The following is a 26,315-nucleotide window of genomic DNA, read 5'->3' as shown; positions in this document are numbered from 1 at the left end:
TAGTAGGTTTAGAATTATTTTTCCATATTATTCGTAATTTTCTATATTAATTATTTTCCAATTAAATTTTGCATTATTTTTGTTAGTCAAAGCAAAAAAAAGGAAATCTTATTCATGCCTCTAAGAAAAAAAAATAGCACTTCTCCAGCCCAGTCTCTTTGTACAGAAGAAGAAATTATGGTCCAGAGGGGGGGGGGGTCATAGGATTTTAATAAACCTTCAACGTGAGTCTAATTACCATTTTCAGCATCTGTTTAGAAGTCTAGAGATACACACTAAGGGGGAGTGCTGAAGTCCTCTCACCAGCTTCACACAGTTGTAGGGTTTCTTGACCTTGGCTTTGTGTTTGCTACAGCAAGAAGATCTGACGGATGGTAGTGCTTTCTTTTGCATCTTAGTCCCAGCCTAGCGGTCAACAACCCCAGCAGTGTAACCTTCCCCAATAGTGACTCCACACGGCCTCTAATTTCCCTCATGGCTTCCTCTACCCATGTGGAGCCATCACTGCTCCCGGGGGTTCTATTCGTGTCTGGTTGGACTCGTTTCACTCTCCTCAAAATGTTTGCTCCAAATGAACCCGTTCAATCTGGTATCTCTCTGTCTTCAGCTCCTTGTGTAGGACAATTGAACGATGGTCGGTACCCCCATTTTCTGTGAGCATGAAATGGAAGCCGGTAGTGAGGGGATATGTGAGGTATTGGGAGGCTAGCTTCAATGCCCTGACTCATGAACCTGGTATGATCTGATTCCATAAACATGCTAGGTTGCATGGAAGAGAATGATGAAAGTGATTCTCCGTCTTCCATAACTTAAACATGGAGACACAAGCAATTCCTTTCTTCTTTTACAACACGACTAAGTCATTTATTGGGGCAACCTTTTCATTTTCCTCCCGTATAAAAGAGCAGATCTCCATAAAAACATTTATGAGTAAACTATTCTAGATGAACTCAAATAGGCAGCTATTATACCGGGCGCCACTACTCAGCCAATGCCTGGGGAAACCCTAAGGCTACAGAGACTGGGTTGGGGAGAGCGTGATAAAAGACTTACTTAAACAAATGTTGTAAGAAGTCTGCTTAGTTTCTTCAGGTTTTGAGGATGGAGATCCTGAGTAGCGGGGCAGGTTAGAACTGGAAGACCACACCTAGACCTAGGAGGAATAAAGAGGCTCAGACAGAACGCTGCTCACCATGGACCATGTTAGGTGTCCATCAGCTGGAGCTATCTGAATGCAATATCCATCATTGAAGGGAGGGTATGGATAGGCCAACGAGTTTGTTGAGATTCCCTAAAGACTGAAGTCCATTCCTTCTCCCCATAATCCCTAGAATTGCTTAAATATAGACAGTGTAGAGACGTGGCCAGCTGGTTTCCTTCCATGCCTGAAAGTCCATTGTTTTCACACACCCCCCCACCTCCCATGCACTGTCTTTCTCCAGGACTCCAGTGGGATGAAAGGACAGAGGGGGAAGGGAAGAACACCGCCCCCACCCATCTCTCTCTACATCGCACATAATTAGAACCAGTGACCTGAGATATTCTTATGAGATAGTCCATGCTCAAACTTCTCCCACCAAGATGTAGCATGTTCCTCTATGTCTACTCCTTCATTCATGTGTCATCTGAGGCATCAAGTGGCTGGGGATTGGATAGAAACAGCTGAGCCCGGGTCCTACCCAAACCCCAGGAATAGACACAGTCCAGGGAGGTTGCAGGTGTTAATCAAAGGATTGTAAGAATGAACAGGTCATTTGAAAACGCACTAAAAGCACAGAGCAGCATGATTTACAAAGTGGGGTGTTGGCCTCTTCAAGGAGGTCCAGAGATGGCCTCATTCAGCATTAGTACCTGCTCCTTTTAATTCAAGAAACAGATTCCAAAAAATCCACAGTCCTTGGCCGAGGCGACACCCAAGGACCCAGGGGACAGACATGTGACTTGCTGGATGCCCACTCCATGCCAGACCCTTCACACACCTCCACTGGATTCTCCAAAAGTTCCCTGAGGTTTGGCCCTCGTTCCTGACTGGCAAGTGGAAACCTGGTTTCATAAAAGCTAAGTTGTCTGCTGAGGGTCACGTGTTTTACGAGCAGCAGAGCAAGGGTTGAGTGGTTTACCACATAGAGACAGGAAGGCTCGGGGCACCATCTTGTTTTTAGAGGAAGGAGAACTGGGCAGACTAAGAATGAGGGAAGAGAAAGGAGATCTGGAAGAGGGAAGGGGAAGGAAAATGGCGGAGAGCTCCACCCTAGACAACTGAAGTAAGCTGTGGCTTCCTCACTCTGTCTGGACACAGAACAGACGCAGAGGCGGCGACCAGAACTAAGAGGAGACGCCAAAGGACTGGAAGTCCTTTCCAGTGATATCCATTAGTTCTAGGAATGCCTGCAGAGTTGGCTTTAATCTTGGAGGGCACCAGTGAAGACAGAGGTTACTTTCAAGCTTGTCCTATCTAGAAAGGGCTCCAGAAGGTGAGGCCTCTTGGAAGCTGTGGTTTAGCATTGCCCATTTTGAAGTGTTGAAACCATCAGGCAGGTCCAGCATTCTGAACTTGTGGTACATTCACCTACAAAGTTCACACTTGAGAAGCTCACAATTGAGTCACACACACACACACAGAGTATGTTGTAAGTTTCCACATTCATAGCTATCCTCGTACAAGGCCCATGGGCTATAAGCTGGACACGCCTGCTAGTGAATTAAAAACATTCAGATCTCTTTATCTGTCTATCTGTCTATCTGTCTGCCTGTCTGTCTGTCTGTCTGTCTGTCCGTCCCTACCTCCCCCAGCCTCTCTCAGCAAGTCTTGCACTGTAGGTCTAGGTCTACACTGAAATTGCTACGGAACAGTGGAACACAGGATGAGTTTGAGCATCATATCCTCTGCCTCTACTGCCTGAGCTGAGTTGCTATGGAGCAGGGGAGCAGAAGATGAACTTGAGCTTCCATTCCTCCTGCCTCTACCTCCTGACTTCCGGGCTTACAGATGTGGGCCGCCACATCTGATTCTATGCAGTATCAAAGCTTGAATTCAGGGCTTTGTTTATTAAGCCCTCTGCTGACTGAGTTATATCTCCAGACCCTCCCCCCTCCCTTTATTTGTTTTTTCGTCACTTCTATTTTACCCTTCATTTACAAAACTCCTCACTGAGTGGTAGTTACCACCACAGTTCTGTTAGGATTGTGGCCATTCTCATGTACAATCAGAGTGTGAGCTCAGAAGAGTTGAAATAACATGCACAACTGGACAGAAAGTTCCTGACTCTAAGTATTTAAGGACCAGCTGGCAGGGGGGATTTTAAGTCCAGACCTGACTGATTCAACACCCCCTTTTCTTATTTCCTCTCAGTTTGGAAGAGGACAGAAAGAGCATGAGCTCCAGCCCCCCACTCAGTAGAGTACTTTCTCTGGGCGCTCTCTGGCATCGAGAGAAGTGATTGCTTACATTCCAGCTCATTTTTCTGTTAACAAGAGTTTGGTCTTCATTTACAGTCTCTCATCCCTCGCCGGTAGCTCTCATATGGAAGTAAGAGAGGATGCTGCGGTTGATGACGCCCAGTCCGGCAGTGGGGCCATCTACTCTGTGTTTACCTGGTGGGTCGGGATCATGGTCACGGAGATGTCTGAGAGGACCAGAAGGTGAAGCTGCTGTTCAGAGCCGTGTGATGTTCTCAGGTAATTGTTATTCCCCTTAAAGGGGTGTGTGTGTGTGTGTGTGTGTGTGTGTGTGTGTGTGTGTGTGTAGAACAAGATCTGTGCCTGCCAGGGAAGCTGTTTTACCACTGACCCACATCCCCTGCCCCCAGTGACTCCCTTGAACGTTGTCCCCAGAAATCTTGACAAAGTCCAGGACAAGAAAACACCACTGGAATCGCTCTCCCAGAGCTCTGTGAGCCACACTAAAAATTAGCCATGGCAGTGGAAGGGCGGCTCCAGGGGGCCAGCGTGAGGGCGTAAATTAATGTTGGCCTTGTGAGTAGCTTGCGCTCCGCCACGTGCACAGCTGTGCAGTCCCCAGGGAGTTGTCTGGCGACATGTGATTTTACATATCTGACAGCTAAATCAGAGACCCAAATGCCAAGCCCTGCACTCAGGAACATTATGTGGATTTGTGACAGTCCCAAGGGGACTCCAGATCCATAAAGCAATGAATGGATTACAATGAGGCATAAATACAGCGTTTTCATCTGTGACATACAATCTTTCTCTATTATTCCTCACGTTGTCACGTGAGGGGAATCTATACCCACATTCTCAGATCCGCTCTCAGAAATTAAAAGGAAAAAGGGTGGTTTAATTTTTTATTTATTCTTATTTTTTTTTTTTTGCAAAGCATCTCAATGTGCTAAGAAATAGACTAGACAATGTGATAATTACGTTGTGGTTTTTTGCAACCCACGTGAACTTTGGGATCACACCTGGGTCAGGAAGTAACCGCCCCAGACCAGTGTGTCAGCTCCGTCACTAACTAGCTGCCTCACTGTGAGGAAGTCATTTCAACTTTCTGAGCCTCAGCTTCCTGGTTTGTCTGGAGGATTCTGCATTCATTGGTACGCCCTCCCGGGATGATGGCCTTTCGTCTTGTCGGAGGAAAACGGAGCTTCCGTTGTACTTTTAAGTTGTCTAGCAATGTGTAGGCTTCCACAGATGATCATGTACACCCAGCCATCTGTGGTTTAAGAGTGAATGACAGTACACACCTGTTCTCTGAAGGTGAGTTCCGAAGCACATCCCTGCTTCAAGCCTGTGACTGAATCCATCCTGATCATCCCACGGACAATGAACGGACTTAGCAGTCCATGGCTCTACAAAGCTGAGAAGAATCCCTGGTTGTTTTTCTTAGGTTTCCCCTCATCAGGGTTGAGTGTCTCAGCTGTCCAAGAACAAAGGTTCGTGCCCATTTGCGTTGGGTCCCAGCTGTGTGGACAGAGAAGCCATAGGATGCAATTATCGGTCCCCTTTGCCCTGTGCCTTCTGTACCAGTATAGTGTGGGCTCTATCTTGGCAAATAATTACCATCTTTTCTATTTGCCTCATGCGAAAGAGTTCCCAAATCAATTTCAAAAGTAATTTTATACATACATCTCTGGGAGTCGGGACGGGTAGGATTCTCCTCTTTTACATTGAAGGGAAGAGATGCAGGCCTAATGACTTCCCCATGGCCACCCAGCTCGTATGTGACAGAAATGCCACCAAAACACTGTTCTCTTGACGAGGACTCCAGGGCTCCTTACAGTTATAAACCAAGTGCAAATGTGCTCCCCGGGACTCAGGGCAAAGGAGGCAGCCGTGTGTATGTAGGTCAGTGGATAGCAAGCCCCAGCCACTTTAAGAGCAGTGCAGTGCGTGGAGCCCACTGTTGGAGGATCGATAGCACCATTCTTACATACACAAGACCCCACATTATTCAGGGAGAGGAAAGCAGATGCACGGGGGCTCCGTGCCACCAGCTGTCACGGCTGGCTACGCCGCAGTTCCCGACAAGTGCAGTGTGACAGTCTTTCCACACTGTCGCGGGGAGCAGTTGATGGGGACAGGAGCAGGACGCCTTGCTCAGTGAGGTGTGTAAGAATGAGGGGCACAGAGTGTGGTTTTGATAAGGACTGAGTTCTGCCAGGGGCCTTAGCTCTGGGAGGTGGCAGGTGAGACCACACCCTAGGCTGGCCACCTTGGGTCCTGCCTTGAATGGGGCCTAAGGCTCAGGACGGCAGCTATCCTCACCATTCCTGCTTACTCTGCCATTCAGTGAAGAGCCACGGAAGCAGTTTGTTCTTTCTGTCCTGAAGCGGTGTCAGGGTGACTAACACATGTGGCTGGGTATGATGCCACTTGTGAGACGGTAACTGATCTTAAATGGCTGCCTCTTTTCTGCTCTAAACGGCACCTCTCTGAAGAGTAGACAGCCCATCTTTGTTACGTCTCTATTTGTACACTTTCTCCCACAGTCTAATTCACAGGAGACTCTCAGAACCCACCTCTTGAGTGAAGTGCTGCCAATGTAACGGTTCCTTAGGAATCTCTCTCTCTCTCTCTCTCTCTCTCTCTCTCTCTCTCTCTCTCTCTCTCATTGGCCTTAAAGTAGTAGGACTCAGTACAACTTAAAATTCATACTGAAGGGGTTTCAATTACATTAATTATCTAAAATCTTAATCACATTTATTTTTCATTTAGTTCACTGTTGGGGCAGCACACATGTGTCACAGTGTGTGTGTGTGTGTGTGTGTGTGTGTGTGTGTGTGTGTATGTGTGTGTGTGTGTGTCTGTGCAGGTCAGAGGACAACTTTTGGAAGGTTTTTTTTTATCTCATTCTGCTGGTTCTGGGGATGGAATTCAGGTGTTCAAACTTGGTGACAAGCCCCTTTACCCACTGAGCCAGCTTGCACCCCCCCCCCCCCCCCCCGTGTGTTCATCATTAACGATTTAGATCAATATCAGAGTGTATCCTAAGTAGCTGTTTCCTAGGAACTGAAACATTGTTGTGGAGGGCGTTGGGGTCACAAAGCACGGGAAACTCCTAAGGAAGACCCAGGAAGATTCAGGAAGCTAGCAGACCAAAGCAGGAGCCTCACCAGCCTCCACAGCTGCTGGGAAAGAGGAGACCCTTTAATGACGTAGGTGCGTGTTGCACAGGAAGCGCCCATGCAGCGGCCATGAGCTGGTGTGAGGAGCTTTCCTGTGATCCAGTTACCTGATCATAAGTCACTCCTCATGTGTGTTCCTGTCAGGTTAGTTCAGTAAACTCACTGGGTCACCAAGCTATACTTAGATAGATTATTTCTTTGGTCTCTTGTTGCTCTTTCTTTCTTGGGTGAGCAGGCATGTCTATGCAATTCTCAGGAAAAGAAAGGAAGCGATATGTAAAGGCCTACCAACGGACAAATAATCAGATAGAGACGAATTAGATTGAGAGAGGTTTGGACAGGGCATTCAGAAAGGGAAACGCAAACAGCGTAGTTTATGAAAATATAAAGCAAGAAATTCCATCCTGGGCACTACAGGAAAGCAAGTTCAGTGCCCTAGAAGCTGCTCCACCCGCTTTCGAGCAAGCGTTTCCCCAGTCTGATCCCCATCCCCCACAGGCTCACAGTTCTGTGCGGCACTGGGCTCTGTCACTGGGAAGTCCACTTGGCTACAGCTTTTTGGAACCTCCAGGTAAAAGAGCAATTGTGCCCACCTTTTTTCTTTTTTTTTTTTTTTTTTTTTTGGTAATGGATTCAGGACTCCAACCCTTAGGCATCTGTTTCATGAAGCATAGCCTCCTCTCCCTTCTGCATCACGAATGGGCAGCTTGCAAACCCAGTTACTCAGCTGTCTGCCTCCTGTGACTCGGAGGAACTCAGTCGAGTTCTGAGATCTTTGCTCTTGGCCTCTACACAAGCAGACCTGGAGAACAATATGAAGATAGCACCATGGCATCATTTATAACAGCTACATTTTAAAAGTGAACTAAGTAAAAGAGAAAAACACGTGAATTTCAGGATTAGAATACAGAATGGCCGTGAAGAAACAGATACTACATGTACCAATAATAATAATTTCTTGGAAAAAGTGAAATAAGAACCAGATTTGCAGGGAAATGCACATCACGATTCTACTTGCATCAGATTTTAACACAGACAATGTGCCATTGTTTATTGCCCCTTCATATTTACATAAAACTGAGTAGAAACATGGAAAATTGTGCAAGAAGTAGATGAACTCTAGATAAGATTGGATCTTTTATGCTCTTCCTTGCATTACTAGGTACTATTTCATATACATAGTTATATCATTATTGTACATTTCTAGCATGGAATACTAGATACATAATAGCTTCTAATACTTCTAATACACTATTATTTATATTATTCCCTATATATTATAGTAGGTAATTTCAAGAATACATCAGGTAAAAACAAAACTAGGTAGGAACCCCCCTCCACTCCACTTCTATTGGCACTGAGTAGGTATGCTAGTGAATCATGGGAAACAGGAAGTTCTCCTTGAGGATTCTTTCAGACAGAATCTGATCATCTCCCTCCCACAAGCATGTGCTGGGGCTTGAGGGTCACTTGACAATGTCTGCAGTCCCCAGTCTGCTGTTCTGATTGCTCCTGAGCTTGGAGCTGGCCACTTGAGAGGTGGCTCTCCAGGCCCTCGCCCTTGAGCACGGCGCGCTGCATTCATCTGGAGTGTTTGCTATTTTCGGGCATCCATTTTCTCTCTGTCTCGTGCTTCGGCTGATCACATTTTCGCTTCCCGAGAAGTCCTTCCCTCATTCCTGCAACTGGACACGATGAACCAAAGCCTTAGTGACACGCCTGCTCTAACATTGATTCTCCCATAAGAATGCTCGTTCAGGGGGTGCATATTTAACTAAAGGAAGCTTACTGTGGCATCTCCAATGTTTAACTATTAAACATGATTTTAACATCCCTATGCACACAGGGAATGGCACACACCAAACCACAGTCGCTAGAGCCAAAAGGCAGGCTACTTAGGGCTGGTCCTTGTTCTGGATCACTGAGGTACCTTTCAGCTGTGTGATCCTAGGCTTCCTGTGCCTCCATTGTCTGATCTGCAACATGGTCATAGACTGACCCCTCCCTTCACAGAGTTGTTGGGGAGATTATATGGGTAGCGGGCACTTCCCAATTCTGTTTTGTATGTGGCTAATTCTGGATAGATCTATCTGAAAATCTTATATGTTTTGAAATTTCAAATTACAGTTTTGCTATGTAGCCCAGGCTGGCCTTGAACTCACAATCCCCCTGATTCAGCTTTCCAAATATTTTAGGCCTTGTAGTCTTTTCAGACTCATGAAGGAAGAGAAGTTCACAGTCTGCTTTGGTCTGCTAATTAAATATTGTGAGGTCCTTGGCACAGTAAGGGTTTTTAAGACATGTGTTAAATGTAAGTGTCAATACCACCGTAGTCAAAAGTCTTTGAATTTGGGTTTCTAAAGCAGTGAAGTAGAAATTGAGTAATTTGTGTGTGGTGGGGTGTCATGTGGAGGAACCCGGGGATTGGAAAATGAGATTTACGTGAAGTCCATAAAGTAACTAGATGAAAACAGAAACCAAGTTGCCCTCGAACGTGTGCAGAAGTCATAGAGATTCTGGAACAGAAGGGACCCTGCCTAGATCTCATTTTACCATTCACTAGTTCGGTGGCCTTGGCCCAGTTTCCATAAAACCCTAATCTAGGTTCCCTGCTGTTGAAGAAGTGCAGTGGTACCTACCCGACTGAGCTAGTTTCTAAGTTTAGAAATGCATCTCCCCCCTAAAAATTACATTGAAATTCTAATCCTGATATTTGAAAATTGAATCTCTGTAGATGTAGTTAATTAGGATGCAATCCGAAGGGTTACTGTAGGCCCTAAATCCCACATATAACTAGTATCCTCATTGGAGATGCGGCCAAAGGAGAGAGCCCTGTGGCTAGAGACACAGTAGCCAAAAGACAGAGGAGTACAGGATCCTTAGCCACCCCTAAGATGCTGGAGGACACAAGGAGTCCTTCCTTCCTGGAGCCTCAAGGGGGAGGGTAGCCCTCCCGGCCCTCAGGCTTCTGGAACTTGAAAAGAATAGGTCCAGGTTGTTGTTGAGTCCCATAGCTTGGGCTAACTTACCGTGCCAGAAAAACAGCACGAGTTACATTGTGTTGTGTTCTTATTGTACAGATGTCGAAACTGAGACACAGAATAAATATTTTCCCTTAGTCAGTAAATGAATTGGGATTCGAAGCCAGGCCTGGCCCTAGAGTGTGCAGTCTTAATTATTAGGTTACATTCAAATGGGTTCCTCTGGTCCTGTCATTTTCTTGGGAAACACACGCACTTTTCTTTCCAAGTTTTAAATTTTAGTGGATTCTATCATCTACTATCCCCGAGGCATTAGTCTGCAATATAAGAGTGATGTTGTCACAGGCTTGTGTTAAATCCTGTCCTCATTAGCCCAGTTGAGTTTGTGCCGAACTCATGCAATTTTCACAAAGTTTGCACAACACCCACCCTGTTCCCAGCACAACTGGGTCTCAGCAGCCTGGTGGCCGAGGCTCTTCTTCCTCGGGGGCTCTTACCGAGCTTGAATGGCTTGGTCTAGTGACACTGTAGAGCTTAAATACTCAGGCTCTCTGTGTTTCCTCCGTAACTCTGCCTCCTCAGCCACACCGGAAGTAGCCTGCTGTATGCTGAACATCAAGAGTGGTTCTAGGACCCCGATGACTCAATGGAAGATTGGGGATTGTGAATACATGAAATCGGAATGACCCTCGGACTCCATTTGGCCCGCTTCTTCCAATCGCAGCCATTAGAGAGGCTTTCAGAATGGATCGGCAAGAGCTTCCTCATTTATTCCGCTCTGTCTGCCCCCAACCCACCCGGAGAGAGTCAGGAAAATGCCTGTCTGAAAGAGAAGTGAAGAACAGAGGCAATCCTGAGCTAGATTGCCGGCCCCAGAATCTGCCAGCTATTGCTCATTTTGCTTTACTTTCTCAAGGCGTGATGCCTCACAGGGCAGCCGAATCTGCCTCCCTGGTCCTCTGCCTGGCGACCCAAACCTTCATCAAGATTCTTCCAAACCTCAGGGGAACTGAGCGCCAGGATCCTTTGCAAAGGAGCTCTGGTTCATGACTCTCCGGTGTGAGTGGGGAGAGAAACCTATTCGTTGCCCTCTGTGGGTCCTAGGGTGTAGCAGGCTCTTATGTAAGTTGATAAAAGCTCCCATCCCTAGAGGGTAGAGGAGGAGGAGGCCCCTCTACCCTGGCAACCATGACCTTTACTCCAGGGTGTAAACTGAGCCCAGACACACCTGTACACCTGACAGATGAGCTGGGCTTTGGCAAAGCTCCTGGTGACAAGCTTGTGAGAACAGACACCTGCAGAGCCCCCACCTGTCCCCTCCGTGAGCACTCAGACAACAACCCTGGTCCCATAGGCCTGTGTACACCGTCACAGGGGGATCACTTGGAGATTCACAAAGGGATTGGATTATGCCAAGTTCAAATGCCTCGCTTGGAAGGAAATACTGCCCTCTATTCATAACACACCCATTTAGTGGGATTCTCGGCTTGGTGCTCACTGGTTTTTATTACAGATAAAAACCTATGCTTGTCTAAAGGGTAGGACCAAACCATTCAGATGGAGTGAACCTTCTAGGTGCCCAACAGGTGGGTAGGAACTGAATATTTAACACCCTGTCCAATTCTCCCAAGATCCTATGTGATGGATTTTACAGGTATCACTGAATCTCAGAGAGCCTGTGTCCCCTTTTGAGGCTACACATCTAACTAATGACCAGGTAGCAATTGAAAGGCTTCATCCAGGGTTTTATGTCCACTGGCCTCTGTTTCCAAGCAAGTCAACCCAGGAAACATGAGCCCCAGGGACTTGGATCCTGCTTTTGCCCCCTTGTTAATCAAGCTCATATTCAGATGCATTGGCTTATGGAGGGTCTAGCCTGTCACCCAGAACTTCAAGTGGTAGAATAGTGTAGCCTTAGTGACCCAGGACAAAGAATGTCAGATACAGTGCCATCCCGAATTAGAGGCAAGTGGTCCCAAAGTGTCGATATAAAGATCCAGCAGATTGACTCAGAAACAGTGAGTGGTCCTCACTGGGACAGTCTGTCACTCAGGGGACAGTTAGCCCTATCTGGAGATCGTTTTTGGCATCTAGTGAGTAGAAGTCAGAATATTGTTTAGCATCTTCCTGATGCACAAAAAGCTCCCTATGAGCAAGGGTTATTTGGCACAGATTACCCATAGTGCTCAGACTGAGATGGCCTGCAATGAAAAAGAATCTCAGCAATGACGTGAAATTCTTAGCACAGTACTATGCAGAGATCAGCAAATAGCTCACCATAGCTGCTCAGTATGCCAGGCTGTCTTCCTGAGGACTGAGCTGGCAGCTCTTGACAGGCGGTGCTGGGATCCCCCCTGGAGAAGCAAGGCAGAACTGGGTGTCTCCCTCTTTCCTGTGACTGCAGAGGTCTCTGAGCACTGAGCACACACCAGCTGTGGCCCGCTGCCTGTGCCCACCAGCACAAGGGCTCTCATTACTTATGAATCATGATGTACGTGCATTGAAGAGAGTTTGTTTTTGATTTTCTAATAGAGGAGGCAAGATATGTGGCTAGCAGTGGGTGGCATGGGCTGATCTCTGGAAACATGTTTGTGGGGTCTACACTCCAGGCCTTTGGTGGGAAAGGTCTTGGAGGCAGCCTTGACAAGGGCTGGGGTATAGATGTGGGAGACAGACCTGGCTTTTAAATTAAACTTTTAATCTAGTTTCAGTTCTAGTATTATTAAGTGCTCTGATTTATTAGACACCCCCATATTTTCTGAGTAAATACTTTAAAGTTATAATAATCATTACCCAAAAATTTCTTTGATTCTAACAGAAGAGAATCTCGAACCCCGAAAAATAGCCATAGTCGACGATAAGGAACAAAACTGGATATTTTAAAAGAAGAAATCCTAAGAGTTCTTAGAAAGTCCATATTTCAGAGCTAGGCATAGACACATACATATTTGCACAAGAGGAGGAAGATGGGACTCATTTCTCTTCTCTTCTCTTCTCTTCTCTTGAACACTGCCAGATCTATTGCTCTTCCTGACAAAAGGAGTTAGCCCCCCCTGCCTCACCCCAAACGAGTTAACTTATAGGTCATTCCCAAATGAAGTATCCCTCAACCCCTCTGACTCCCAAGGGGCTTCTTATGGTTGCCCTGTATCTTTTAGTCTTACATCGTATTACATTTAAGACTTTCTACTGCCTCTCTTGTCCCTTGGTTGCCTTTAGCTATTGCTTTGCTCACTGTCTTTTGCTTTTATTTTAAAGAGTGTTATTCCTTGGGCAGATTTGCTTCTTGGGGCAACTGATGGCTACCTAATTGAGCTTAAGTCCTGCTCAGTGGAAGAGAATTCTTGCCTGGGATTATAACTACCTGTGGCCTGCAAGGCCACGAACCCCAGGGGAGAACCTACTCCTGCCAGTTTCCCAAACCAGCAAAATTCCTAACTGCATTCTAAATATTTCTGCTTATAATCACAGATGAATGGGACTCTCATCCCTCATCAAAGAAGCTTTTTTCTCTGCAATAGATGAAGACCGTCACAGAAAGCCACCGCTGGGCAAAATGCAGAAAAGAACTGCCCAGGGGTGTCCAGTCTTATATTTTTACACCACAGTCCCTATGTCTAAGGCTCAGGGAACATCTCAGAAGAGAGCACAGAAAGATGGCAAGAGCTAAAGAACCGGGACCTCTGAGGCAATGTAGTGGCTTCTATATGTGACAAAGAAGCTGTAGCCACCAACTCTCAAAAAATACGGCTGCCTAAAAAAAGACTCGCAAAATGACAACACCAGTTGACGAGCCAATGTGAACTGAAATTTCTCAGGGCCCCACTGGAGCTACAGGCAAATAATGGCTACTCACAGAGGGAGAATCAGCCTTCTCCAAGGATGAGCCCTGGGTAGGCTAGTCATCCCAAGCGGTCAGTCCTAAACACATAGACAAATGAACAACATGAAATAGTCTCGGCAGACTTCATTTATAACTACATTATGCATATCCCTATGTGATATATAAAACCATGTTTAAAGAAGAGGTCCTGGATTCGAGAGGGAGTTCGGGTTGCATGGGAGGCATTTCAGAACGGAAGAGAAGAGGCAGAGATGCTGTAAACACAGTATTCGTGTGTGAAATTCTCAAGTAAGATTAAACAGCAACGAGTGTTCTTCCAGGCGAGGCCTAAGTTCTCCAAAGGCAGACTTTAAACTTCTCATTTTCTCCTTCCTTGTGGCACCCAGGCCTCGACATAGCTCAGATGCTCAATAAGAGGTCAATGGAAGCAGTGGAGTTAAACAGAATCCCGTCTTCCCAATTCATCTTTCTCTAAGCTTGCCCTTGGGAATAAGACCAGGATATAGCCAGAAAACGCTGGGTGGGGACTTCAAAGGAGGACAAACCTTTAGGTGAATGGGGAAAAAAAATAGAAGAGGGAACAGGAAGAAGATTAAAAATGCCAAGAATGACAACTGCCCACCTGGCCCTCAGCCCCTGATGAAAAGAAACGCAAGCCATCGGATTCACTTCAATTGCTCCTGGACCCGCAATGACTCCCTCCCCCAGGCTTGTAGGAAAATTCAATTAAAGGGTCCATCTGTGAGGCAGCAGCTGAAGAGGAAAGACTGTGGGGAGGCCCACATTTTCATAAAAAAGAGCCGTGCTCCACCTCCTCTTCTGCACCCTGCTCCTCCATTGACTTATTAGCTGCAGCCCTTACCTCTAAACTGCAATTCTCTCCAATTAGGCTGGTCCCAGCCACAGCTTTTATCTGCAAGTTTTCAGCGCATGCGGAGTAAGGATTGAGGCATCGCTCGGCCCCAGCACTTGCTGGGAGAGAGCAAGAGAGAAAAAAAATCCACAAAGACTGACCGCAGAAGCCAAGGAACTGGCGGCCTCCTGGCCCAATTAATTCCAACACACTGGCTGGCTGCAGTTTTGTGCTGACGTGAGTTCCTTCCATGGACTGTCCAAATTAATGGGACCTGATACAAATTAATACTAATAAGTAATATCCACAGTCTGCGGGGTTGACTTAGTGGGGAAAGCATTTGCACGAGGACCTGGATTTGGATCCCCAGCAAGCCTGTAAAAAGTTTGCTGCCGTCTCAGCTCTGAGACAAAGACATGAGGATTGTTGGAATTTACCCGCCCGCTGGTCTAGCCAAACCAGTGAGCTCCAGGTTCAGTGAAAGACTCAAAATACAGGGTGGAGAGTGAGTGAGGAAGAAGCCCAGCATTGATCTCTGGCCTCCGCACATATATGTGTAGGCATGCACCACACACACACACACACACACACACACACACACACACACACACGATAATAAATATTAGTTACAGCCTGGTAAGCTTTCTGGACTCAGGCGAGAAGCAAAGAGAAGGGCAATGGGGAAGGTTTAAAAGTGGTGATCTCTGAAGCAGGCCTGTGCCCTTCCAAGTCTCCCTATCTGTGTGGGAGGGAGGAACTGGACCAAGGATCTGCCAGGGGGTGGAGCTTAGTTGCTCAGGCCAAAGGGTAGGTTAAAAAAAAATGCTATCCCTTTTCCAAATGCCATCTGCCAGTGCTTGTCGGGGAGCTTCACTAGGAGTCAAGGTGGCCTTTCCAGGGACCTGGTCCCTCTTCTCTTTGCACGTCCTTCAGATTAACCAATGCACAGATGGTATCTGCGGGTGAGACTCCAGAAGTTTCTGCCAAGGACTCTCTCTGGCATCCACAGCATCCTACGGACCCCTCAAGCAATGCCCTGTCTTGGTGGGGGAGAATTGTCTGTATTCTGTCAGTCATGTTTTAATAAACACTGATTGGCCAGGCAGGAGGTGTAGGTGGGGAAACCAGACAGGAAGTGGAAATGATGCAAGGAGAGCAGGAGAATTCTGGGGAGAAGGAAGTTGATTCTTCCCACTCCTGCCCAGATCACTGAAGCAGCAGAATGTGATCTGCCCCACTGAAAAAAGGTACTGAGCCACATGGCTAACATAGATCAGAAAAATGGGTTAATCAATATGTGAGAGTTAGCCAGTAAGAAGCCTGACCTAGTGGGCCAATCAGCTTTATAACTTATAGAGATCTCAGTGTGATTTTACTTTGGGAATAAACAGCTGGGGGAACAGGGCAGGACAAAAACCCCAACAAGCAGGCCCGGCCTTTTCATGTTACAGAATGGCGCCCACGTGGATAACTGCATCCACAAAAAGCCTGAGAAAGCTTGGGAAAGACTAGACTAAAGCATTTCAGTTTTCAGCAGTAGCAGGAAAAAAGCTACGCTGTTTTAAAATGCTGGCTTTCTGGGCCGTTGGGCCAGGGAAAACTCTGACTCTTTCAAGCAGGCAGTCCAGACTATGGAAACACTGTTGCAGCTTGCTTCCTGGCAATGACCTTGAAACGCCTTAAGAACTTTTGCCTGTTGTTTTCTCCATATTCCTTAGCAAATTAAAGACCCATGTGGTCAGAAAAAGAGAGATCTACAGTAAAGAGAGATTCAAAGACTAAGAAAACCTCTAAATGGTTTACAATGTGTTAAAAATATATGCAGTCTTAAAAAAAAGGTTTAAAGCCTTAAACTAAAAAAAGAAATAAAGAGAGTAGTTGGGTGTGGTGGTACACACCTTTAATCTCAGCACTGGGGAGGCAGAGACAGACGGATCTCTGGGAGTTCAAGGATAGCCTGGTCTACAGAGGGAGTTCCAGGACAAAGATATGCAGAGAACCTGTCTCAAAAAGCCAAAAGTTAAAAGTAAAAATAAAAGAAATAGAGGTTAAAATAAAGCCACGTAAAGATAGAAAATACACAGAGAATCTTGATACTGTTTGCTATTATGCTCTCTTTGAATTGTTTGAATGCTGAGGAAGGAGAAACAGCTGCTAAAAGGTATTTGCTTATAAATGCTGCAGAATTAATCCAAGATAGGCATTTTGAAAATACCTTGGCTTCAAAATTAAAGTCAAAAGGTATGTTACTTTCAAAAAGAGATTTTGCTTTTGTTTCCACAGAAAATAAGAGGCTCTGGATTTATTCAGAGTTAAGAAAAATCATCTTTGACAAAGGGAGACCACCTGAGAAATCTCCAGTAGGAACAAATGGCCCAGATGTCTGAGTTCTTCATCCAGAACAGATTCAAGACAGCTGCCTGAGATGATCAGGACTCATAGGATACTTCAGTCAGGACTTGATCATAACTCTAAATTTTCTTTAGGTTCCCATAAGATTGTCAGCACCCCCAACCAGCTGGAAGTAGTCTGGAATACTACACTCACATTCCCAAAAATGGACTATGGATATTTTCCTTTGTTTTTCTTTTTTTAAAAAAAGAGGGGGAAGTGGTACGGGAGAATTGTCTATATTCTGTCAGTCATGTTTTAAATAAACACAGATTGGCCAGGCAGGAGGTGTAGGCAGGGAAATCAGACAGGAAGTGGAAATGATGCAAGGAGAGCAGGAGAATTCTGGGGAGGAGAAGGTTGATTCTTCCCACTCCTGCCCAGATCACCGAAGCAGCAGGATGTGAGCTGCCCCACTGAAAAAAGGTACTGAGCCACATGGCTAACATAGATCAGAAAAATGGGTTAATCAGTATGTGAGAGTTAGCCAGTAAGAAGCCTGACCTAATGGGCCAGTCGGCTTTATAACTTACGGAGTCCTGTGTGTGATTTTCTCTGGGACTAAACAGCTGGGGGCCGGGCAGGACAGAAACACAAACAAGCAGGCCTGGCTCCCTCATGTTACACTGTCTACTCTGAGAACTCCCCTTCTTGCTTTTTTTTCTTGCTCTCCTCTGGTGATTCTCGGTAAGAGAAATCTAGGAAGAAGCAGTTCACTGCCTTCTTTACCTCAAGTGAAAGGGAGTGGAGTGGTGGGAAGTTAGGATCTGGTGAAGCTGGGAATGGCAGGCGGATCCCACAGCTTTAGCTGCCGTGGTGCAGAGTGCCACAGACTGGGTGCCTTCAACAACAGACATTGTTCCCTTACAGCTCTGGATACAGTGTCAGGTGAAGGGGTCCCCTCTGTTGGTTTCCTCTTGATGGCTGCTCTTTCTGTTGTGTAGCCTTCAGAACCCACCCCGCTCACAAAGCCTCTCCTCATTCTTCCCGTGATACCTTGAAGCTCATTCCCCTTCTTGAACCACTGCATGCTTCTCCCCTCTTTTTGAAAGGCCCTTTACATTCTTGTAAAACTGTGGAACATTCCAGAAGGAAAACAGAGAAGGACTTAGTCTTATAAACCCTCTGATCTCTCTCCTTAGGGAAATAGTGGGTAGAATAAATAAGTCATTGAGTATGGCCAACTCAGGTTCACTTTCCTTGTTTACAGCGACTCACTGGGAAACATTGCTATCGGAAACCTGTGAAGCATTGCCTGGATATAGCTCCATGCAGAGAGCTTGGCCGCTGTTCTTTGTCATGGCTCTCAGGAACCCAAGGAAAGGGCTGTCTTCAACTGCTTTTCAGAGTACAAACCACACACATAGTAAGTTAAAGAAAGTGTACTTTTCTCATTGCTTACTGTGTCATCAGTTTAACATTGAACTCGACACATGGATAGCTTTCATTTCTCTAAGCCTGTTGGTGTCAAACAGTTCTGGGGAACATTGGTCCATTCTTCCACCTTCAAGTCTTCTGCTCTTTGAATAGGGGGTTTGTAATGACTGTGATCCCCAATACATTGCTCCCCCTCCTCTTCCATGGCACTGGGCGCACCTTGAACTTTACTCCTCCTAGAAGACATGGGGGTAGAATACCTAAAGACTTGGGCTCTCTATCGGATTAGTTAAATTCAAACTTGATTTTGCCCTTTTAAATCATAGGACCTTATTCACTTCTTTACTTTCCTTGAGCCTTTGTTATTCATATACAAAGTGAAGATAACGAGGAACTAGAAGAGGGAATGCAAGGGTGCACATGTCCTGAGAGATAGCCAACTGGAGCAGACAAAATGGTCCTTGTGGGAGGAAGTACTGGATAGTAACCCTGGCAGGTCTAGTGTTCCTCTGTAAGCGGGTTAGAGGTTTCAGTGAGCAAAACTTACCATGACATATTTTGTCCCCCAGGAGCTCCAGGAGGCTTGGGGTTACCCCGGCTGCAAGTTCTTCTGGCAAACAGTTCCCTTCTTTCCCCTGCATTAGGGCTGGGCTCTGCATAGAGAGGGCGGGTGGTGACCGAGAATCCAGACTAGAAAAGGAACCAGGATGTGTTGACTCTTCTTTCATTACCCAAGGAACAGGAACCACACATGCTTCTTGTCCGTGCTAACTGTGACCACGAATTTCGGCACTGTCACTGTGTCCTTTCTGATCCCCTCTCCTGCCACACAGTCAAGCCCCAAAGCACTTATCACACAGCAAGAAGGTACTCACTGCCGTTTAGAACTGACACTCTCGGATGCCAAATGAGGAAGAGAATTGTCATTAATTTGCCTCCAGCTTTTGTTCTCAAAGCAAGAACAACAAAACCACCTCTAAAGGCAGGAGGTAAGGATGCCCATACATCCCAAGCACTTTTGATTTAAGGATTTGTAATTCTGTGCTCAACCTCCATCCATCAGTTCTATTCTTGACTTTCAGGCCATTCATCTCGGGAAGCAGAAAATGAGCACCTGCTGGGTGTGGGAAAATGTGCTGAGCTAGGTTCTCTAACAGATCATTTATTTGGGAGGCTTTCCAGTGAAATTCTTAACAAGAGTCTCATCTGAGACTATGACAGTGTTTGAGATAGCACAAGAACACGTAGAGGGGATACAGTCCTCATTTGTGTGAAGTGACACGGGACAGGGGCGTGTGAAATCACAGAGATGAATCAATGGCAAATGACAGTGGGGTGATGTGAGTGTTAGCGTCGGTGGTGTCTGTCTTACATTGTGAGTGTTGACTGTACTCAGTGGTGCAACTCATTATACTGAAAGGCAGCACAAAAAGATGCTCATCCAATAAAAAAAATATTAACAATTCGGTTTAAAGTATATTGTCCACCCCCATGCCCAGGCTTGCACATGTACACACGTGCACACGTGTGTGCACACACACACACAGCAAGATCAATTCTGGGTCTGGGTCCACATTGAAAACTAAGAGCTGCTAGAATTCTGCAATTTTAATCTCATTCCCAGTGATAAATTGGCCACCCTGCCTCCATATCCCTTTTCTGCTCCTTATTTTAGAAGATAAATTTCTTTTTGATGGGGGATAGCATGATTTGAAGGCTATAAAGAGCCAAATTTCATCCCAGTCATTAATCTGGACAACTCCCAGCTGGTACTAAATACCATACTTGATTGTGTTTCATGAGCTGGACATGTCAATCATTCTACCTGTCCTCCAGGGATAGGAAAGGGGTATGTTAGGGTCACCAAAGCATGATTGGAAGAGAATTGGTTCTGGTGCCCTATAGCATAGTGAAGGGGAACTATAGTCTACAAAGATCTATGATGTATTTTAAAGTAACTGAGAGTGTATAGTTACCAATATACAAAAATGACTAATGTTTGAGGAATCAGAAGTGCTAATTGACCAGAATTGATCATTACATATTGTATGCATGCATTAGATCATCCATTACACAAATAATGTACAAACATTTTCTCTCAACAAAAAATAAAATGATTCTTGGGAAGTCAGCTGATAAAACCCTTCACATTAGAACATTAACCCACTTGGATTCAGAAGTTTTTCTAGATATGTCTGATAAAAATACTTATGTATACACTCAAAGATAATTGTACAAGGATGCTCACGGCAACACTTCATATAGAATCAAAATAAGAAGAACTGAGGGGACTTTAAGTGGAGGGATAACTGTACCTTCACAGGTTACTTATATTGTTATACTATTGTGTAGCTCATTAGTAGAGAAAACGTTTAGTTGTCCTGGGGTGAAAAGGTGTTGGGAATAATTTAGATCGGGGTTCTGTTGCTTTAATTTCTGTTGAGGTTTTGGTTAGTATACAAAGAAGTGAGTTTTATCGTGGCAACTTTGCATGTGTGTGTGCATGTATGTATGATGTTGTTATACTTTATTCCTATTCTACCCTTTTCCTCCTTTTGCCTCTCTCATTCTTCATACCATAGCACTCTCTTCTGCTTTCATGATATATAAAGCTACCAGTTATTAAATAATATTCAGTAAAGCTGTAAACAATCTATCTATATTTGTATCTATCTATCTATCTATCTATCTATCTATCTATCTATCTATCTATCTATCTATACCTCTGCCTCTGTCTCTGTCTCTCTCTATATGCATATATATATATATATATATGTTGTTTTTACACAAGCAAGATCTCTATGTGTTCCTACATGCATGAAAGCACACATGTGGTGTGCAGAAATTCAAAGGCGTCTGGGAGGGGAGGGTCATAGGGAATAGTAAAGGACAACAATCACTTTTCATGTGAAAGCTCTGCATCGTTTGAAACTTTTATAAGGGTCCCACGGTACCTTTGTGAGCTTAAAAATAACTTTAAAAAATGACAGAGAATATGAAATCTTACAGAGTTCACAAAGATCATATGCTCGTCTTTTATTTCAGAAGCAGGAAAGTTCAGCTATACCTGGGCCAAGAACATCAATGCCTTGGTTCCGTCTTTTGGGCTCTTCCTCTCTGTGTGTTTCTTTCAAGCTTCTGTGCTTTGTATTGTTTACCTTCGGCCGTTTGTCAAGGCTGTTTTCTTTGGTGGAGCTGTGCGTGCTTGACATGCGCTGTACCTTACAATGCTCTTAGCTGTTAGAGTCCATGGGATGAACACATCGTACCTAGTACAAGATATCACAAATTATGAAAACGATCCTTCCAAGTTTGTTTCCCCAAGCAAACAAGCTTCACACATTGTAAATGGAGATTTCACTGCAGCGGCTGTAACAGGGCCTGCATCCTAGTGATTAGTGCTATTGTTGACAGAGTGAGAGAGATAGCTAGATACCACCGCACCAGGAAGGGACTCTGCGGAACAGGCCTGTCCTGTACACTTTAGGGAGAGCCACACTGTCTTCAGAGGTTGTGCGCCAGCAAACATGAATGACATGTACACTTAATTCCTGGAAGCCACAGGACAAATACAATCTTGTCTGAGAAAGTTCGAGGAAAAGAGCAGACTGGTGAAGATTTAATTAGAAGGGTAGGGGATATATATTCAGACCTGGCTTCCAAGTAGGCAGAACTAGAGTCAGACTGTATGAGGGTCTCAGAATCCTAGCTAAGGGGCTCTCACAGCCCTCGGAGGCTTCCTGGGATCACAAGAAGAAAGGAGGTAGTTGGCAGTGTGGACACCATCAGCCTGTGAGACCAGGCAGTGGCCCAGACTGCAGACCAGTTCAGATGCAGCTGCTGGGTCACACAGCATGGCATCTGCTCTGATGTTCCTTTTGCCACAGTCACAGTCCGTCACTGTGAACATCTACGTGGAAGGGGAGCACACACATAGGTTTCCGATCCATGAGCTCTGTCCCTAATGGTCTGACCATCACATTCATTTCTAATGAACAAATGGTCAACGTAAGTCTACACTCTAATCCAGATTATATGTTCTCATGGCATACACCCAGGGGAATTCTGTGGGCTGCATACTGTGCAGACCCATGAGGTCCTTTGATGGCTGTCACCATCTTGAAATTTCTGCTGATTGTTTCACAAAGAACCCCTGGCCATCTCATATCCTGGCGGGAAATAATAGCTGTCTAATTGGACTTACGGCTTGCTCAGCAGGAACAAAACCATGCCTGGTACGGGAACCCCAGCAAACTGTCTACGGTTAGCGAACCAATGGACCTTTGTAGGGGAACCTACTAATGTCACCTCAGTCAACAAGAATGATGCTTAACTTCTTTCCAAATATGTATCCTTATAACCACAGGTAACTGTAGCTCTGACTCCTCATCAAAGAAGCATGTCTTTTCAGCATGTCATGGTTCAGCAGGGACCATTACAGAAAACTACAACTGGTCAAAACACAGAGAACAGCTATTAATGGGGTGCTCAGCCCCATTAGATACACCTACAATACAACTCCAGAACCAGAGGCTCAGGAAACATCATGGAAGGCAGGGAAGAAAGATGTGAAGAACCAGAGGGCCAGGAAGTCTGCTCTGAGGTTGTCCCTCTTAGAAATGACAGGGAAGCCACATCCATGATGCTTCAACAATATGGCTGCCTAAATAAGACCTGAACGATGACAATACCAATAGACATGCTAATGTGGAAGTGGAAATTCTCACAGGACTCCAACTCTAGACAAAGGACGACAGCAGCTGATACAAGCAGAGAAAGGAGGAATTAGTCTTTCCCAGGGATGAGCCCCTAATTGATTATCCAATACCCCGTGTTCAGTCCTGAAGTCATATTTATGCAAGGACACTAAATGGACTCAGCAGGTTGTATTTACATAGTTATGCTTATGTGTATGCATCTCTCTGTCTATCTCTCTTTCTCCCTATATATAGATGTGTGTGTGTGTGTGTGTGTGTGTGTGTGTGTGTGTGTGTGTGTGTGTATCAACAATCATTAAAGGAAAAGAGACTATGAATTTGAGAGGAGAGCATGGGGAGGGTTGGAATGAGGAAAGGGGAGGGGAAGGGAGTGATGTGATTGTATTTTAATTAAAAAAAATAAGAAACAATTTAAAAAGAAAACAAAAGGTTATTCAAGATTTATCTAAATAGATTCTGTCATAACTTTAATTTTATCAGAATAATAAATATACAGAATTTATTCTGTCATATAGCGCTACAAAATCCCTTTCACTTGCCTTCCATCTGCCTGATTTCTGTAATTCTGAGGCAACCAATTTAAATAACTTTAGTATCAATTCCTGTATTTACTTCCAATTTTCTAAGGAACACTCTTATTATTTATTGTTTTTTTTCTGTTTTTGATGTTATCTGTTAACTCTCTGTATGAAACATACATAGAAACACTTGTACAGAAAATTTCCCTGAAGGCCATCTTCTGTATAACTATGCACACCCCTCCTCCACATTCTCCACACAGAACTCTCTGAAAACATCTGATTAAACTATGGAGGTTTTGCTCACAGTAGCAACACATCCCTCTTTATGATTGTATTTTCTTTCTTACATGACTCTTTGTTTTTCCAGGAGTTATATATTGCCATGTTTCTCTACTTGATCCATCTACTATGTTCCTACAGTAACACTTCTATCAGATTTCCCAACAAAAGATCTTTGGAAGCTCTTGGAGATACCTCCTGGGAGCCTCTGTCTCCCTGCTACTCCTGCAAATGTGCATGCCCAAGTGTGTCATGGTGTTCCTGGGAAGGTCAAAGGACAACTTTTGGGAGCCAGTTATCTCCTTCCACCATGTGAGTTCTGGGCATTGAACTCAGGTTCTCAGGCACGGCAGCGAGAACCTTTACCCACTCAGCCATTGTGCTGATCCCATTTTTCTTGACAAGTTCAGTGTTACTCTTTGGCCCTAGTGACTCTGTGCCAAGATACCAGTGGACGCCTGAAATTGTGGATGGCACCAAACCCACTATATCTTCTGTGTTTTCTCTATATGTACATACTCAGGAAAAAAAACTAATATACACAACGGACAAAGTAACAGATTAACAACTACAAAACCAATCAAAGAAATACATTGGAATAAATGTCATGTGTTTGTGGACTCTAGGAATAAGAGAAGCCTGTGATCCTACTGTGTGTTGGACACAGCTGCTCCAGGTTTTAGGACTCTGGAGGGTGATGTGGTAGGAACTTCCTTGTCGTCATGGAGTGTGTGCTCTCCTTAGGAGGTGGGGCAGAGAAGAGACTCTTGAAGAATGAAAAGGAACTACAGTCTAAGAGCTTTGTGAGGTAACAGTGACATTTAAAAAATTAGCTTTTGATAGGCATAACTATTTCACCGTAACAACTTAAGGCATGGAGGCAGAGGAGATAGGTGGACAGGAAGGGGACATTCCATTTGTTTGAGGAAGCCAGAAGGAAGATACAGAGGACTTCTACTTCCTTCTAAGACCGTGACATTGACTGCTATGGCGTGAAAGTGTCCCTGAAATGTGTGTTATAAACTTAGTCCCCTGTGCAACCACGTTAGAGGTGGGACACTTTAAGGTTTACGAGGCTGTGGAGTTCTGGTGTCCTGAGTGGATCTCGCACCATCGTAGGAGTGGATTGGTGATCATAGGAGTGGGATCCTGACCAAAGAATGAGCTTGGTCTCATTCCATTCTCTCCCTTCATGCTCACATGCCCTTCAGCCTTCTGCAGTGGATGCTGATGCAGCAAGACCCTCCTTAACAGCCCTGGACCCCTTCCACCTTGACCTTTCCAATCCCCAGAACTGTAATAAGTAAGTCTTTTTTCTTTATATATCCTCCAGTCTTGGACACTCTGTCTTAAGACCACAAAATAGCACGAGACACCTTCCTTGAGATCAGTGTTGGAAAAAATAAAGACGGGAAAACAGTGTCACAAAATTTATGAAAGAAAAACCACATTTTCAAGAATATTATTTTATTCAGCTGTAAAGAAATATGAAATTTGGAGATAGCTGAATGAAGCTGGAAAATATTATACTGAGTGAGGCAACCCGGACCCAGAAAGACGAATGTTGCTTATTCTCACTGATATGTGGATCCTAACACTGAATCTGTAGATTTATGTGTTTAACTTGGAGTATCTGTAGAAGCAAGGAAATGAGAAAGGAAAGATTCTTGGGGAGAAGGAAGATCTTAAGGGAGTATCATGTCAAAGTACTGGTGACATGAAGGGGGGGCAAGGAAGGATCAGTGGGAAGAGAGGTTTATATGGGGAGGATGGAAAGGTAGAGAAGAAGAGGGGGTGGGATAAAAAGCATTAAGGAATTTCTGAAAAGCCATCTGAAAACCTACAGTTTTATAAGCAGTATGCATATGTTACATATATGCATATAAAATTTAATTGGTGTTAACCTACACAAAGATAATATTCCTCCCAGAAGTTAAAAGTTGCCAGGTAAATAGCCAGATGCCAGGTGTAGGATATCTCTCCTCTAGTTATTGGCCAGACTCCAGAATATACCAAACTACATAGGTTATTATCATTTTTCTAGGTTGCCTGCCAGAACATGATCATAAGATCCTATTACTAAAAATATCACATACTTTGCTCACAGAAAATGGAGAACAGTTTGGTTATTGACTGGGAAGCTTCCTCCCTGCTGGCTAGCTCCATAGCTGACTATGTAGACTACAGGAAGAGAAAAGTTATCAACAATCTTACCCAGATGTGAACTCTGTGAGCTACATTAATGGCTATTATGGTAAGACAACACCCACAGACAATAGTGGCATGAATGTCATGGGAATAGCCAACTACTTTATGATTGGATTTCAGGCCAGCTCTACAGGAAGGAACACATGCCTGGTTCTGTAAACATGGCCAAGAGTCCATGTCTGGGAGTTCACAGGACCCAGGGGGTGAGTCTACTTCTATTGCTCTGCTGAAAGGACATAGTATCAAACTACCCTCTAAATACAGGACCCGGATGAGTGCAGCTCTCAGACCTCATCAGGAGAGTTTATTTGTGTAGTAAATGGTGACTAACTCAGAAATGTAGAACTCGGTTAAAGTCCAGAGAAGTATCTGTGCTGTCCTCAGTCATAAGTGGAACAGCTATATAACAACCTACACCCCAAGGCTTAGGGGCCACCATGGATGAGGGGACAGAAAGGCAAAGAATGAGACTGCAAAAATCTTCTGGACGTGGCAGGATCACAGTACTTGTGAATTCACAGCAGCTGTGGTTACCTGTGCACAACCAAGGCAATCAGCA

General features: G+C 44.9%; 1 long non-coding RNA gene across 2 annotated transcripts in view; it reads left to right on the top strand.

Annotated features, from left to right (window-relative positions):
- Nucleotides 1-25,259, top strand: part of LOC125388362 (uncharacterized) — a 30,419-nt gene extending 5,160 nt beyond the window's left edge. Inside the window, exons 3-7 of one of the 2 annotated variants that reach the window (XR_015005170.2) lie at nt 3,517-3,678; nt 13,037-14,499; nt 17,864-18,019; nt 18,767-19,019; nt 23,637-25,259. This is a non-coding gene — a long non-coding RNA (uncharacterized LOC125388362). The remainder of the gene's footprint in view (nt 1-3,516; nt 3,679-13,036; nt 14,500-17,863; nt 18,020-18,766; nt 19,020-23,636) is intronic. The other variant, XR_015005171.2, reaches the window with a different exon arrangement.
- Nucleotides 25,260-26,315: the final 1,056 nt, after the last annotated feature.

The sequence above is a fragment of the Myodes glareolus genome, chromosome 14 (genome assembly GCF_982192425.1).
Source record: "Myodes glareolus chromosome 14, mMyoGla1.1, whole genome shotgun sequence".
NCBI lineage: Eukaryota > Metazoa > Chordata > Mammalia > Rodentia > Cricetidae > Myodes > Myodes glareolus.
Note: the sequence above shows the minus strand (reverse complement) of the source record. Positions and strands in the feature narration are given on the sequence as shown.